General features: G+C 36.6%; 1 protein-coding gene across 7 annotated transcripts in view; it reads right to left on the reverse strand.

Moving 5' to 3' along the window:
• The window catches only part of TENM3 (teneurin transmembrane protein 3), a 1,405,686-nt gene that overhangs the window by 930,209 nt on the left and 458,806 nt on the right, over positions 1-16,671 (reverse strand). For 5 of the 7 annotated variants that reach the window (XM_077144566.1, XM_077144570.1, XM_077144569.1 and 2 more), the window contains one exon: positions 11,017-11,097. The gene's annotated coding sequence lies outside the window, so the exon portion shown is untranslated. Of the gene's footprint in view, positions 1-11,016; positions 11,098-12,262; positions 12,509-16,671 lie in introns of all 7 variants that reach the window. The other 2 variants (XM_077144565.1, XM_077144564.1) reach the window with 1 other exon arrangement.

A 16,671-nucleotide genomic window follows, 5' to 3' on the forward strand; every position in this document is an offset into this window, starting at 1 on the left:
AGGAATGCCTACTGACTACCTTTTAACTAGTGAGATATAAGCAAAGTAATGTGTGGTATGTCCTTGAAGTCTTCTTAAAAGAACAGTTGGTTCTCTTCCTTGTCCCTTCTTCTTGCTGTACAGCTAGGACACAGATGTGATAATGAGGTCCTGATGCCATCTTGGATGTGGCAAACAACACTGAAGTGGAGGGGTGGACACCTAGAGTAGCCCTGCAGACTCAGGGAGATGCCAGGCTGTAGGACTTCAAGTGAGAAAATAAATTCCTGTATGTTTAAGGCACAATGTTTTGGTATTCTTTTGCTTGTGAACCAATGCAAATATTGACAGAGTAGATAAAATTAAATATGAAAAACTAGGGAAAGTAGTAGTTTACAGAGTTTCCGTACTTCTGTTTTTTTTTTGAACAGTATGAAACCAAATATATCTCAAAAAAATAAGATAATCTCTTTTAACTGGTTTATTTTATATTTTTCATATCAAATGTAGGGTACTCCAATTTAATAAAAAATACTGTATTGCATTTCACTTTATTATTCATTATATTTTATTATGAATTACTATTATTCATCACTTCTGACCCTCAACTGAAAACCCACTTCATCCAAGAAGTCGCTGTACCACCCAAGTGAAAAAAATATTTCTTCCTCTAAACACAAAGAGTGCTTGGCATATACACTTTTTTTTTGTATGCAGTATGTGGGAGTCACATTTCATTATTTTTCCATGTGACTATCCCGTTATTGCAGCACCATTTTCTGAATTTTGTTTGTTTGGTATTTTTTTGTTTGTTTTTGTTGTTTGTTTGTTTTTAGAGAAGTACATGGAACAGGAATCAAACCCAGGTCTCCTGCATGGCAGGGGAGAATTCTATCACTGAACTAAACTTACACTCCTGCATTTTTTATTTATTTAACTAGACCATACATTTATGGAAGGCAAAATCTTCATAATTCACATATATCATAGAGAAGTGATTTACATATGTTTTTAAGTTTGTTGATATTTATGGTTATATACCTAATATAAAATATTATATAGCATTATTAATAATGTAATTATTTCCTTATCTTTCTTTTACCAGTTTCTGTCACAGTTCAAATTATTTTCAAAGGGAGAAGTATAATGGTATAAGATACATGACCTTGAAAATCAAACAGAATAGATGCTATGAATACCTGAAATCTTAAAGATTTTAGGTGTTATTAATAAAGACATCAAAATTCCGGTTAAATAATTTGCATATCTAATGTTCTTAACAAAACATGCATTTCAAGCAGAAGTTTTAAGAGTTTTAAAGCACAGATTTTCACAGAATTTCCTTCCGGCAGCTGATGAAAATCGGATAATATACAATCAGAACACTTTTCCCACACATTTTAAATTGATTGAAAAATAGAAACAGATTTAACATTCAAAAAAAGCACATTTGCACCCGTTGTATAAAAATGGTTTCATCTGATTTAGTAGATGCTAGGTATAGAAACTTAAAGCTGACAGTATTCTTTGGGATGTTTTAAAACAGAGAGAACGTATTATGGCACCCAAGCTGCTAGTCTTTCAAAATAACTGCCTCTGACTAACAGTTTGAATCTTCTATAAGGGCTATCATAAAAAAAATACCTTCCATGTGATGACTGGTGTTCTCCATATTTCATTGTAGGTATAAGTCTGTCAATAAATAGGTTATGCATAGTTTTCAAAATAAAACATAAAAAAAATAAGTTGCCAAGCAGGAGATAAATGAAAAATACAACATATTCATGTAAGATTTGAGAGTTAACATTTATTAAGGTCTTCAACATGATATAAAACCTGGTGATTGAAAAATAAGCAGGTAACTATTCAAGTTGTCAGTCTGCACTAACTAGGGGAATACTCAAAGAAAATTAAAAATGAGCAAAAGTATTTGTTTTACATCATGCATATTAAGCTACGAAGGCATTAAATATACAACCAGAAATGCAGTCAAGAGAACAACTTGCCCCTAAATAAAAGGAGTCATATTTATGGCCAAGGTACAATATTGACTCTCAAATTCTGTTTTATTCATGTAATCCATTTTTTTTCTAAATGTAAGTAAATATAGGACATTTTTCTGTGTATAAATGGTTTTACCGTAGAATGTTTGGCATATCTACAGTACTGTAAATTTTTCAGAAGCCAGCTGAAACGTAAATGGCGAAATTCACCAGAGGCAAAGAGAAGAGGAGAAAGAGTTGAAACAGGTCTGAACTCCTCCTCCTCATCACAGTTCAATGTCTCTGTCCAGGGCCACCCTTTTCTCAAGCCAGGACTCAACACAGAGGCACGGAGTTAACCCAGTCAATTGTGGCAAATGAGAGCAATTTGCTACCTTCTCACAATAAGCAATAATCTAAAAAAGGGAGAAACTTTAAATAAATTAGTAAACGAGGAATATTTTTCCTAACTGTAAGTAAGGTCTTAATAAATGTGGGTCTTCGTTTTGTGGCTTACTTAAAAAAAAAAAAAAAAAGCAACACATTTTGCCCATATCAACAACTTTTTTCAGCGCATTCAAGTTGGGGAGAGAAGTAATATGCATATTTTCAAAATGGTAATGAAGAGCATTTTCCTAAAAGGAAATAATATTAAATTTGGAAATGATAAATGGAATATTAAAAATGATTTTTTTTTTAATGCAAAGAAGGCTGTTGGCAACTCTGCAGGTGAACTAACTGCTGTCCTCCTCTACATGGGACATGATTCCCAGGGGTGCAAATCTCCCTGGCAACGTGGAACATGACTCCCGGGGATGAACTTGGACCTGGCATCATGGGATTGAAAGGGGGAAGAAAGAAATGAGACAAAACAAAGTTTCAGTGGCTGAGAGACTCAAACAGAGTCAAGAGGTTATCCTGGAGGTTATTCTTAACACATTACATAGATACCCCTTTTTAGTTTATGGGGTATTGGAGTGACTGGAGGGAAGTACCTGAACTGTAGAGCGGTGTTCCAGTAGCCTTGATTCTTGAAGATGATTATATGACTGTAGAGTTTTTACAATGTGACCATGTGATTGTGAAAAACTTGTGGCTGAGGTTTCCCATATCCAGGGTATGAAAAGATGAGTGAAAAAATAAGGACAAAAATAATTAAATAATTGGGGTGACAGGGATAAGAGGTAAATTAAAAACTGGGTAGATTTACAATACTAGTAGTCAGTGAGAGGGGGTGTAAAGGGTATGGGATGTATGAGCTTTTGCTTTTTATTTCTTTTTCTGGGGTGACGAAAATGTTCTAAAAATTATCATGGTGATGAATTTACAAATATTGGTGATGAATTTACAAATATGTGATGATGAAAAAATTGACTGTGGTGATGAACTGTGTGATTATACCATGAGCCTTTGACTGAATACTCTGAATGGTTTATATGCTGTATAAGTATATCCCAATAAAATTGCATTTAAAAAACACCAAGAAGGGCTTTTTGAATTTTGATTGTGATAGCACTGAATCTGTAAATTGGGTAGAACTGACTTCTTGATAATATTCAGTTTTTCCAATCCATGAGCATGGAATGTCCTTCCATTTATTTATAACTTCTTTGATTTCTTTAACAGTGTTTGAAGGTTTTCATGCATAAGAAATCTATATACATGGTTAAATTTGTTGTTAGATATTTTATTCTTTTAGTTACTATTGGAAATATGACGTTTCTCTTAACTTCCTCTTCAGATTGCTCAAATGGAAAAGCCAATGATCGAATTCATATTGGAGGGTATGGGACTCCAAGTAGCCAAAGTCATTTTGAAAAAGAAATATGAATTCTAAAGTTATTTCCAATGAGGCTTTAGACAAAAATGATGAATGTGTTATTGAAAACTGAAGAAAGATGATCCTTGTTTTAAAGTGATAGAAAACTTGGCAAAATTGAGTTCTGATGTGGATAGAAAGCAGAATTTGAGGGTGATGAGCTTGGATATGTAACTGAGACTCTTAAGCTAAATATGGAACATTCAGCCTGGTTTCTCCTTACAGCTTATTGTAAAATACAAGGGGAAAGGGATAAGCTGAGAACTAACTCCTATGCCCAAAGAAACCAGAAATTGAAGGTTTGGAAAAGCCTGAGTTTCTGGAGAACATGTCCCCAGAGCATAGAGCTCCATGTGAGGGTTTAACTAAACATGGAATCAGACAGCCGTGTCAGCGCAAGTCAGGATTGGAAATGTAGTTATCTGGAAAGTCCTACTTTCTGATGGTTTGGACCCCTGTACATAGGGGTAGTACATGCGAAACTGACAAGTTTTTTGTGAGATGTATATGAACAGAGTCTCCACCAGTCTGGACTAAAAGGGACAGAAAATGGACAGATTGAAGGAAAAATAACTTCAACAGAAGGACCATGGATACTGAGGTCTGAAGATATCCTCTAAGGCCAAGAGAATAGACCCAACCATGTGTGTGGAAAAGGTGAAAATGCCCCAGTACTTGAGAAGGCAGGCCTTCCACCCCGTTGTTCTGGAAGAGTGCTACCACCCGTTTTCTCAGATGCCTCATGGATTTCAGAGAGTCTGGCCACCATGGATTTTAGCGAATCTGGGTTGGCCACCATCCCAATGCTTGAAGAGGTTGGAACCTTTATCATAGTGTTCTGTGAGAGCATGACTGCTGCATAAGCATGTGGAAGGGATGGGGTGGCCGCTATATCAGGTCTGGAGGACAAAACATACTCTCATAGATGACTCTTAGACCTTGAAATCAATTGGACTATGTCCCATAGGGTTTTGGAATTGTTTGGAACCCATAACTACTGTTTTCCTTTTAATTTCTCCCTATGAGAATGGGAATGTTTATTTTATGCCTGCCTCTCCATAGTTTTCAGGAGCAGATAACTTTTTCTCTATGTTTCACAGGTCCACAGACAGAGGGGAGTTGTGTCCCAGGACAGACCACACATGTAAACAATTTTGATGAGACTTTCTACTTTGTATTTTTACCGAAATAACTCAAGATTTTTGGGAGGTTGTGATGGAATAAACGTGTTTCTCATATAGAAAGAACTGGGTATTTTTTGGAGTCCAGAGCATGGAATTTGGTGGTCTGAAACTGTAAATACCCCAGAAAAACATTTACTTAAATGTAATTCATTCCTATGGGGGTAGACCTATTGTGTGTTGGACTTTTTGATGAGAATAGTCCAGTTGATGTGTCACCCAGCTCATTCAGAATGAGTATTAATCCTATCACTAGAGTCCTTTATAAAAGAATGAAATATAGACACAGAGAGAGAAAGCCATGGAAGTAAGAAGCTGAAATCAAAGAAACCTGGAAGAGAAGGGAAGGACCAGCAGACTCTGCAATGTCCCAAGCCAAGAACTGCTGGCAGCTGGCCTTTGGGAAAGAAATGGAACTTTGATGATGCCTTGATTTAGACATTTTCTCGGTCTCAAAACTGTAAGCTAATAATTTCTCATTGTTTAAGTGGAACCATTTCATGGTATTTTCTTTGAGATGCTTAGGGAATTGGAACAACATCATTAGCCATTAGAGAAATGCAAATCAAAACCACAATGTGATACCATTTCACACCCACGAGAATGGCCACTGTTAAAAAAATGAAAAATGCAAGTATTGAAGAGGATGTGGAGAAACTGAAACACTCATTCATTGTTGGTAGGAAGATGAAACAGTGCAGTTGCTATGGAAGATAATTTGGCAGTTCCTCAGGAAATTAAGTATAGAATTACCATTTGACTTGGCAATCGCACTTCTAGGTATATACCCAAAAGAATTGGCACGATGAACTTGAACAGATGTTTACACACTGATGATCATAGTTGCATTATTCACAATCGCCAAAAGAAGGAAGCAACCCAAGGGTCCATCAACAGATGAGTGGATAAAGAAAATGTGGTATATGTACACAATGGAGTATTATTTAGCTGTAAGAAGGAATGACATTCTGATACATGTGATAACATGGATGAACAGTGAAGACATCATGATGAATGAAATAAGGCAGAAATGACAGGACATCATATGATCTCTTTGACATGAAATAATTAGGATAAGCAAATTGAATGAGTCAGAAACTTGCATATACAGGTTGCTAGGGACAAGGTTTGGAGTAGGAAGGGGAATTAATGCTTAATCTGTTTGGGGTGATGGAAAAGTTTTGGTAATGGATGGTGGCAATGATAGCACAACATGAATTATTTAATGCATTCATGTATTAATTAATGTAATTCATACAATGGAATTATATATTTTAATGACGTTAAAGGGGGAAATTCTACGTTGTATATATGTTTTTTAATTTAAAAATATCCATACTACTATACAACACAAACAATGGACCCTAATGTAAACTATGGACTATAGTTAATAGTACAATTATAATCGTATTCTCTCAATTGTAACAAAGTTACCACACTAATACAAACTATTAATAAGGGGTAGTATACTGGAACTCTGTATTTTCTGCATGCTTTTTCTAAAAACTTACAACTTCTCCAATAAAAGAAAAGAGATTTTACTTTATACTTAGAAAGAACCCCACCATTGTATGATGAAGATAAAGAGACGTCTAGGACTACTACACTAGAATTCACAATGATTAAGATTTATTTGTAAGATAATCATGAACTTCTTGCCAAAACCGGGATATTTTTTGAGGGTAATGTTGAGCTTTATTAATAATGGGTATTAATGTTAGGAAGACCAAGAGACATATCCATCCTATTTATAAGAAACTGGGGGATATTTTATCTGGAAATGCCCACTTACGGATTGGAAGAGGGAATAACTGGCACTGGACTAGTTCTCCCATCTTAAACAAAAATAAAACTGGACAAAATACATGTAGCAACTGTTTTGAGGCAGTGGAAAATGGTCATCAGGCCTGTGATTCTTGAGGGGAGGGAAACATGTGAAGGGAACCCCATATTTGTCCTGGCTCTCTGCCTTGGGGTGGTTTCCAGATTGCATGCAGGCCAAAGAAAAGCAATAAGTTATCATTAAGAAGAGGAGGTAGAAAACAGAGTTTAGGGCTGCAGAAGCATCTGGAATTTGGAGGGTAGGGTACCAGAGAAGAGCATGCTGTAGGGCAAAATACAAGGAGGTAGAAGCAGAAGTTTTTGTGACGTTTCCTGTTGGGTCTTTGGCTGAAACTATGACTGCACAGTCAGAAAAGGTCACATACTGCATGATTTCAAATATAAGTAATATGCAGAACAAGTAAATAGGTACAAACAGAAAGCAGACTGGTGGTTTCCATGGACTAGAGGGAGGCGGGAAATGGGGAACAACCAAGTAACAGGTATAGAGCTTTATTTTGTTGTGATTAAAATGTTTTTGGAGCTCATTACAAAGGTGATAGTTGCCCAACATTTGGATACACTAAATGTCACTGAATTGTTTATAATGGCTAATTTTATGCAATGTGAATTTCATATTAAAAAAAAAACTGAAAAGCAATCAATCAGAATAAGATTTATGGACTGGAAGACCCAAATTGTTAAAGTAGACATTCCCTTCAAACTGAACTATAAACTTAATGTAGTCCCAATCAAAACCCAACAGGCATTTATTTTTATTTATTTATTTTTTTGTTTTAGTAATTGGCTAGTCTATTCTAAAATGTATATGGAAATGTAAAGGACACAGAATAACTACAACAATCATGAAAAAGCAGAACCAAGTTGGCAGACTTAAATGACCTGATTTCAAGACTGCAGTATTGAAGACAGTGAGGTATTGATATAGGGGTAACAAAATAGATGAATGAAATAGAATAAAGAGTTAAGAAATAAACACATATTTATACAATCATTTGTTTTTCATTAAAATGCCAAAGATTTTTGATGAAAATTTTTTCAACAAATCGTGCTAATTACATCAACATGTGAAAAATGTACCTCAACTCCTACCTTACTCTATGAGCAAGAATAGTTCAAGATGATTCTAGACCTAAATGTAACATCTAAAAATAAGAGAGGACATAGAAACTACCGACCACATGTGAATATGACTGCATCAAAATTGAAAACTATCCATAAAGAGAGATATTAAAAATAACAGACAATTCATGCATGCACTGGGACAAAATAATCACAAAACATAAACTATAACGAAGGACTTCTATCCAAAATATATATTTAAAACTCATGGACATCTGGGGCAGATGACTCAGATATTTCAAAAAAAGAGATATGGATGGCTAATAAGCACAGGAAAATAGGTTCAGCACTATAGTCATTAGGGCAATTCAAATTAAAATCACAAGAACATACTACTATATAGACTGTCAAGACAAGCTAAAACTAATAACTAATTTAAAAGAAAACAAAAAACTAAGACTAATAACACCAAATGTTGGCAAAGATTTGGGACAAATATTGCTAGTGGGAGTATACAATGGCACAGCCACAGGTATACACCATTAGTTAAAGGTTAAACATACATCAATCCTAAGTATGAAATGCCCTATGTATGCAGAATTTCCACTCCTACCTATTATTACAAGATAAATGAATACATGTATCCACAAAAAGTCTTAACAAAACTGCTTAAAATGCTTTTTTTAAGCATTTTTTTTCATGATATCTAAAACTTGGATACAACCCAAATGTCCATCAATGGGAGGATAATACATTGTAGTATGTTAACTCAATGGAGTATCACTCAACAGTAAAAACAAACAAACAAAAATAAATACGAACTATTGCTAGACTTAACAACTGGGATGAAACTCAAAAACATTACATTGAATGAAAGAAGCCGAAAGCAAGAATCCTATGCATTGTATGAATATATTGAAATGACATTCAAGAGCAGGCAAAACTAATCTCCATTGCAGAAATCAGACAGCTGGTTGTCTGGTTTAGAGGGGCTGACTAGAAATTGACTGGTAAAGGGCATGAGTCAACTGTTTGGGGTGATGGAAATAGTCTATGTTTTCATAAAAGTGTTGGTAATATAGGCATATAAGCTTACTAAAAGTTATCCAATTTTATACTTAGGATCTGTCCATTTTACTGTCAATTTTACCTAGCGAAAGTACTATTATTAAAAAAATTATGATAAAAAGTAAGTGCTTTGATCACATTTTATATTATCAAATAGAATTAAGCATTTTTAAATGTGTGTTGATCTCACTAAGGTACATCCAGTGTACAAAGCAGCTGGCCCTACCCTGTCTTCATTATGCTAAGAACTCCTTGCATTTCACACTTCTGCTTATTAATAGCTGCCTGAAATATATCCCAAGTATCTATTTTTGTGATCCCCATTTTTTTTTTAAATTGGGATATTGTCAAATTGTATCTTTTAATCCATTTTTATCCTTCTAACTCCCTACATGCTTGGTAGCATACTGTCTATTAAGATAAACAGAAACCCTTGAATAGTTTGAAATAAACTTGGTTAGGAATCGTCAATTTAAATTGCTTTTATTGCATGCAAAGTTCACATTCATTAAAGCTGGATTAGAAACATTCAAGAACATGTTGAGGTGACAGGAGCGTACAGAGAGGACAGGCGCCCTTTCTAAATTGAGTGCATCTGAAAATTTAGGAGCAAAGTCAAGAAGTTCCTCTGGGTAACATTCGATTAACATATAATGGACAAGATTAGATAAAATATCACACTGTGATTTGCAACTCATTAAGGACACCAAGGTGTACAGAGATGATTTGAATGATATAACCTTAAAATCAGGCACCGGATGTCCTAAAATGGAAATTAATCAAGTAGGAGGAGAAGCCAGGACATTTAATAATGGTATTAAAAAAATCGGGCAGCAACAACTTTTTCCAATTTCGGATAGGTAAAAACCCTAACATTTTCTCTCCAGGGTCCCAATCAATAAGCTACTATCTGAAGCACTAAATGGAGCATTTCAAGTGTTCCGCTTTAATGGCTTAATTGTTATTTCTTGGGAAGATGCCTAAAAACTAGCAGAGATCGCGAGTCTCTTAGTAAAGCCTTCCCTAAGCAAGATGACTGGAAAAGCAGTTATGACTCTTGAAATAAATAAATGTGATCCTGTTTCTCATTTATTAGGCCAAATACAATAAAACCTTTCATGAATGTGTTAGCCAGCCTTTAGCTGATCTAAGCATACCTGATGCAATTTTCTTGCTTCCTTTGAGGAACCATGCAAAATCCTCCTCCTATGTTAATTACCCATTTAATCAGTCAACGCTAAAAGAAAGTCTTTTGCTCTAATTATAAAAGACAGTTGCTGTAAACATTTGACATGATGAATCCCTTTCCTCATCTTGGACAGGCTCTACTTTATTAAGCACGGCTATGAGGGGGACAGACCGAGCAGAGCGCTTCATCAGCAGTGACCCTCAATTACAACAGGTGATGTTTGCTGGGTTTAAGAAGACCAGCAGTAACACTCCAATTAGCTGTCAAATCACCTGGTGAACCAGCTGTTACAGAAATAGAAAATCACTTGGCCTTCCTGCTAAGTTTTTCACATTTTTATTTGTAAGTCATTTAGTAAAGGTAGTCCCTCCGTTTATATGAAGTTGTAAAATGGGCAGAACTAAATTCTGGTGTTAGAAGTTATGATTGCGGTTAATTTTGATGGGGTGGAAATGTGGGTGTTGGGGAGGGGGCGTGCGTGGAAGGGGTGTAGGGGCTGGGGCTATAGTGCTAAGGGTAATATTTCTCAGCCACTTTCTGGTTGTATGGCTGTGCCCACTTTGAGAAAACTCACTGAGCCGTGAGCATGGAGCTTGCACACATTTGCAAGTGTATGTTATACTCCAGCAGAATTTACACAAAAATATAGATTCCTTCCAGAAATATATAGAAAAGCATGGAACCATCTCGGCACGGTGTCAAAATGAAAGGCTTTATGTTAATGTCTATAAGAAACAGCAATTTTTCTGAAAACTTTTCCTCAACAATTTCGTCTAATCTCAAGGCAAATACACCATATTTTTAAATTTTGCTAACCGAGGTTTTAAACAAACTGAAGGCATCAACATTAGCTCTGTGATTACCAAAAGGCTTAAAATTGCACTTTCTACTTACCCAAGTCGTAGATTCTTCCTCGACTCTGTGGGAGTTTGTTACTCAGAGTTGCCAAGCAATGGTATTGCCTGTGGTTCCAGTCTGGAGAAACAGTACAAAGAGAAAGAAGGCTATAGTATAAGGCATTTATTTTACTGGAAAATTACATATTTTACTATGTTGTCTAGCCACATAACTGTAAAATGAGAATTGCTCAGTTCATCATTCATTTAATATGCAACTGCTGAGTATCTGTGTGTGTAGCAGGGGGGTTAGAAATCTGTAGGTGTGCAATGCACTGCTTTTCCCTCAAGGTAATTAGGTAAATAGAGAAATAGTGTAAATGCCCCAAACCGATGAGTACGAGATTCTGATGAGAGCAGGGAGGTAGAAGAGGCAACTTCCAACAGGGAGACCGAGTAAAGCTCTGAGGAGGAGGTGCGCCTTAAGCGGAGACTGAAGGATGAGTGCATGACTTGGCAGGAGACGGAAGAGGGAGGGCTGGCTGCAGGGGACAGCCCAGAAATATGGGGCACAAAACCCAGCACATAAAGCTTGAACATAAGGGAGATAACGGAAGAACTGAATGCATTTCAACTTGATTAGAGCATCTTTTCAGATTAATTGGACCTCAGGTGAGACCTGGGGGGCTAGAGATTGAGTCAGGTGCAATATTCCAGGCAATCTGCTAGACCAGGGGACTTGGCTGTGAATTAAGAAAGGTCAGTGTGGCCTTCGTGGACCTTCCAATTCACCAGGACAAACTGATACAAGTAACTGTAGCAACGGGAGGTGAGGAGCAGGGGGTTATTTGGGAAGGTGCTATACAGGAATCAATCTCATCCAGGGGTCAGACATATAAAACTGTGCATCTCAGAGAAGTTAGTCTTAGTGCCATGAAGTTAGATGTGATTGCCAAAGACAAGAGCATAGAAAATAAAGAGGTAGGGACCCAGGTAGACTCACTTCCATTTGGAAAGAGCAAGAGGGGAAGCAATCAGTGAGTAAGGAGTCTCAGAAGGGTCTGGCATATGAAAGACAAATGAGGAGAGTTTTATGGGGGAAGTGGTGCACAAGGGCCGAATTATTTGAAATTCAATCAGGGTTGATACTGAAAAGTGCTTCTTTCTTTCGTTCGTTCTTTGACTTGATTAGAGGTTTAGTTGATGAAGAAAACGGTGGGGTGATGGGGCTAGCCTGGCATTCATACCTTGCATTCAAACTGGGCTGCCAAGTTGTACAGTCAATATCTGTGCCTGTGCCGTACCTGTTGTTAAAAATTTGGAAAATCACCCTGGATGAGGGCACAATCTGCTCTGGCAGTGGTAGTTATTTCCATGAGATGACTTGCTTAGATTTCTGTACAGTATCAAGGGAACTGGCAGGTGATTCAACATGTGTTTGTCTTTTCTCTTTCTCTTCTAGGAAGGTCACACCTCTCCAGTAAAGTGGGGATGTCTGGGTACGGATGCTCTGGAGATGGTCATGAGGTGATGGAACTTGCCACGTTGAACTGTCAAGTCAACAAGGACAAGTCAAGAGGGATGGGGTATGGTGTCATCAGCCCTATTGCTCGAATTTTAAAGTGAGGCCCATGGGGTGGGTCTCTGAACCTATTCAGCCTCAGAGATTCAGGATCAGTTAATGATTTGGATGTGGTCGTGTAGCTAGAAAACTCACACAGATAGGTATTGTACCAGGGCCAAATCTACAGCCAGAATAGATGTCCTGGTACATCAGTGTCTTTGGTATTTTAACAATGATGATCATAACTTAAGAATAATGCTAGCATTTATGAGAACTAACATGTCAACACTGTACTACCTGCCTTAGAGGCATTGACAGAACAGCCTTATAAAATAAATATTACTTTTATTCCAATTTTCAGATGAAGTAACTGAAAATCAGAAAATTTAAGGATGTTGTGAAAGATCATCTTTCATAAAGCCAGCTCATATTAGAGCTTGTCCTCCTGGCCAAATCTGGAACTACTGCTCAGTAATTATCTTGGCTGCAGTCCCAAAATGGGATTCAAGTCCCATAGTTTGGTCATATCCTAGAGCATGCTGGAGCATCCTGAGCTGGAGCCAGTGGGAAGTGGATTTTTCTGTTACGTTTGTTATAGCTTCTAAGTATATGAAAAATTTGGAAATTCTGGATTGCCATGAAACACACAGATCCCTTACTTACATTTCACACTCTGAGTGATTGCTATCTCTGGTTATCAGACATCCCCTGAGAGCCTGGTGTGGTGAAGTGGGTGGTACACTATGTCATGGCAGAAGGTGGGGTGGGGATGAGCCAATTCTCAAAGCTAGATTTAGGGATTCAGAAATCATTTGTAATGCCAGAGGCTGCAGTTATAGTAGAATGGTCCTTATTCTAAGTGACTGTTAGCTTTCTGGAATCAGTCCCTTGGGTTTTAAGCATCAGTTCAAGTAAGCTGGAGCTGGAGGATTTGTTTCCCTCTTACTTAATGATTGGAAATGGTTGGAAGAAGAAATCTCTGATTTAACTTCATTTGGGAGGAGTTGTGGGCTCAGAAGTCTAAATGGAAGCGACATCAAGGAGCTTCCACATGGAAATGCATGGGCCTGGTTATACAGTGGTACTGGTAAAATACTCTTTCCTAGTTATTGCATTGGCTCCATAAGCTTTGGTAATCTGGCCCAGGAAAGTGGTCAGCTCATCTAACATTGTTTCTATGTTATTCATTCATTCAGTAAGTATGGGTTGCACACTATACCACATTCCAGGCACTGTGTTAGACAATGCTTCTGTAACGGCCATGATAGCTGGTTGAATGAACATCTACATGACCAACTGCAAAGACACTTTTACAATACAATTAATATTCTAGCTGCAGATCGCCTGTTTTCCCCTAAAAGTGATCTTCTGTTACTTAACGCACCCAGAGAGCTCTCATTAACAAAGCAGGAAATAAACTTGTGAACACAGCACATGTTTGGTGTCAGGCACCAACGGGTGTTTGACATGTGATGAACTTAATCCTCACAACAAGCCTATGAGGTAGAGAATACTTTTCCCGACTCAAACCCCATTTGGCTGGCTGTGAGGAACGTGCTTTCTCCACTAAATCACGCTGCCTCTCTAGGGAGAAGAATTCTTGTCTGTATCTCTGCACCTGGCTTGTTGAGTGCCTTTGAGTAGCACTTGGGGTTACCTCTGTTATTTTGTTTTTCATAAAGATCCTGTTGTTATCTCCTAGGATTAACACTTAGTGGCAGGTGTAGTCAGACATACTGACCAGTCATGTTCGAGGGAGCTTCTACTGTGACTGGAGGAGCATCTACTATTTGTAGTTGCTATAACTTCTGGGAAATAATATCTATATAATTATATATATATATATACACACACACACACACACATGTTCTAATGTTTTGAGAGTTGTATTAGAATTGTGTTATATCGATATTCCACATATGGTGTTACTTTATTAAGGCTGATTGCTTTAAAAATTTTCAGCATGTTATTTTTACTGGCTTAAACAGAGTAATAAAACATTATCAATTAAGAGATATCTAGATACTTAGACACACTAGCTTTTATTGTAATCATTTAACCTCAATATACTGTTAAGTGTCTTTTCTTTACTGCCTAAAACCACATAATTTTAGAGTATGTTAACTGCTTACTAAATAATCATGGCATTTTATATTTCTTTTCTGAAAACCATCACTATCAGATGGACACTGAACATATGCAGTATTCAGGACTGTCTATATTTCATGTTAGAATAAAATATTTTAAAATAGTCTTATAGGCAGAAGATCAATAAGGAAATACAATCTAAACCAAACAGAGCTAACGGATATATATATAAAAGATTTTACCTCATAAAGACAGAATACATATTCTTCTTAAAAGCACATGGATCACTCCCCAAAATACACCATAAGCTGGGTCACTAAACAAGTCTCAATAAATTCAAAAACATTGAAATCATTCAATGCATATTCTCCTACCACAACAAAATGAAGTTAGAAATCAGTAACAACAGAGGGAGAAATGGAAAACCCACAAATACATGGAGACTGAGCAAAATACTCTCAAATAAATAATGGGTTAAAGAGGAAATCACAGGCAAAATTAGGAAGTATCTTAAGGTGAATGGAAATGCAACATACTTCATGGTATGCAGTGAAGGCAGTGCTGGGAGGGAAAGTTATAGTTCTAAATATATACACTAAAACAGAAGAAAGACTTCAAATCTGAGAACTGACCTCAAAACTTGAAGAACTAGATAAAGAAGAGCAAATAAAATCCAAAGCAAGAGGGCAGGGCAATGGTGGCTCAGTGGCAGGATTCTCATCTGCCATGCCAGAGACACCGGTTTGATTCCTGGAGCCTGCCTATGTAAAAAAAAAAAAAAAAGTAATAATAATAATAATAAAATAAATAAAATCCAAAGCAAAAAGAAGGAAGGAAATAAAGAGTAGAGTCAAATGAAACAGAAAACAAACAAACAAAAGCAATAGAAAGAACCATCAAAACCAAAAATTAGGTCTTTGGAAAGGTCAATAAAATTGACAAACCTTTAGCTAGACTGACACAGAAAAAAGAGAGAGGATATAAATGATGAAAATAAGAAGTGAAAACGAGGATTACTATCAACCCTGCTGAAATAAAAAAAGACCACAAGAGGATTTAATGAACAACTGTTCATCAATAAATTGATAACTGAGATGAAATGGATAAATTCTTAGGAACACAGAAACTACCTACATTGACTCAAGAAACAGATCTCAATAAACTAATTTCTAGTAAAAAGATTGAATCGGTAATCAAAAATCTCCGAGCAAAAAAAAAGCCCTGGACCAGATGGCTTCACAGGGGAATTCTACCACATATTCCAAGATTAAACTCCAATTCTGTTCAAATTCTTCCAAAAAATTGAAGAAGAGGAAATACACCTTACTTCATTCTACAAGGTCAATGTCACCCTCATAACAAAGCCAGATAAAGACACCACAAGAAAACTACAGGCTGATATCTCTTATGAATATGAATGCAAAATTCCTTAACAAAATACCAGCAAACTGAGTTCAACAGCATATTAAAAGAATTATACACTGTCATCGAGTGAGATTCATCACAGTTATGCAAGGTTAGTTCAACATAAGAGAATGAATTAATGGAACATATCACATTAACATGATGAAGGAAAAAAAAACCCACAATAATCTCAATTATGCAGAAAAGACATTTGAAAAAATCCAGCACCCCTTATTGCTAAGAACACTTAGAAACTCGGAATAGAAAGAAACTCCTTTGACAGGATAAAAGACATATACAAAAAGCCCACAGTTAATATCCTCCCTAATGGTGAAAGACTGTAACTATCACCCTAAGATCAGAAACAAGACAAGCATACCCACTGGCACCCCTGTTATTTTTGCACTGCAATGCAATTTCTTGCCAGAGCAATTAAGCAAGGGAAATAAATAAAATGCATCCAAATTGGAAAGGAAGAAATAAAACTTACCCTATTTGCAGATGACATGATCCTATATACAGAAACTCCTAGGAAAAAGATACCCAACAAATCTCCTAGAACTGGCAAAGTGGTGGGATGCAAGATCAACACAGAAAAATCAGCAGTGTTTATAAATACAAGCAATAAATAATTGGAAGAAGAAATCAAGGGAAAAA

This window comes from Tamandua tetradactyla, chromosome 26 (genome assembly GCF_023851605.1).
Source record: "Tamandua tetradactyla isolate mTamTet1 chromosome 26, mTamTet1.pri, whole genome shotgun sequence".
Lineage (NCBI taxonomy): Eukaryota > Metazoa > Chordata > Mammalia > Pilosa > Myrmecophagidae > Tamandua > Tamandua tetradactyla.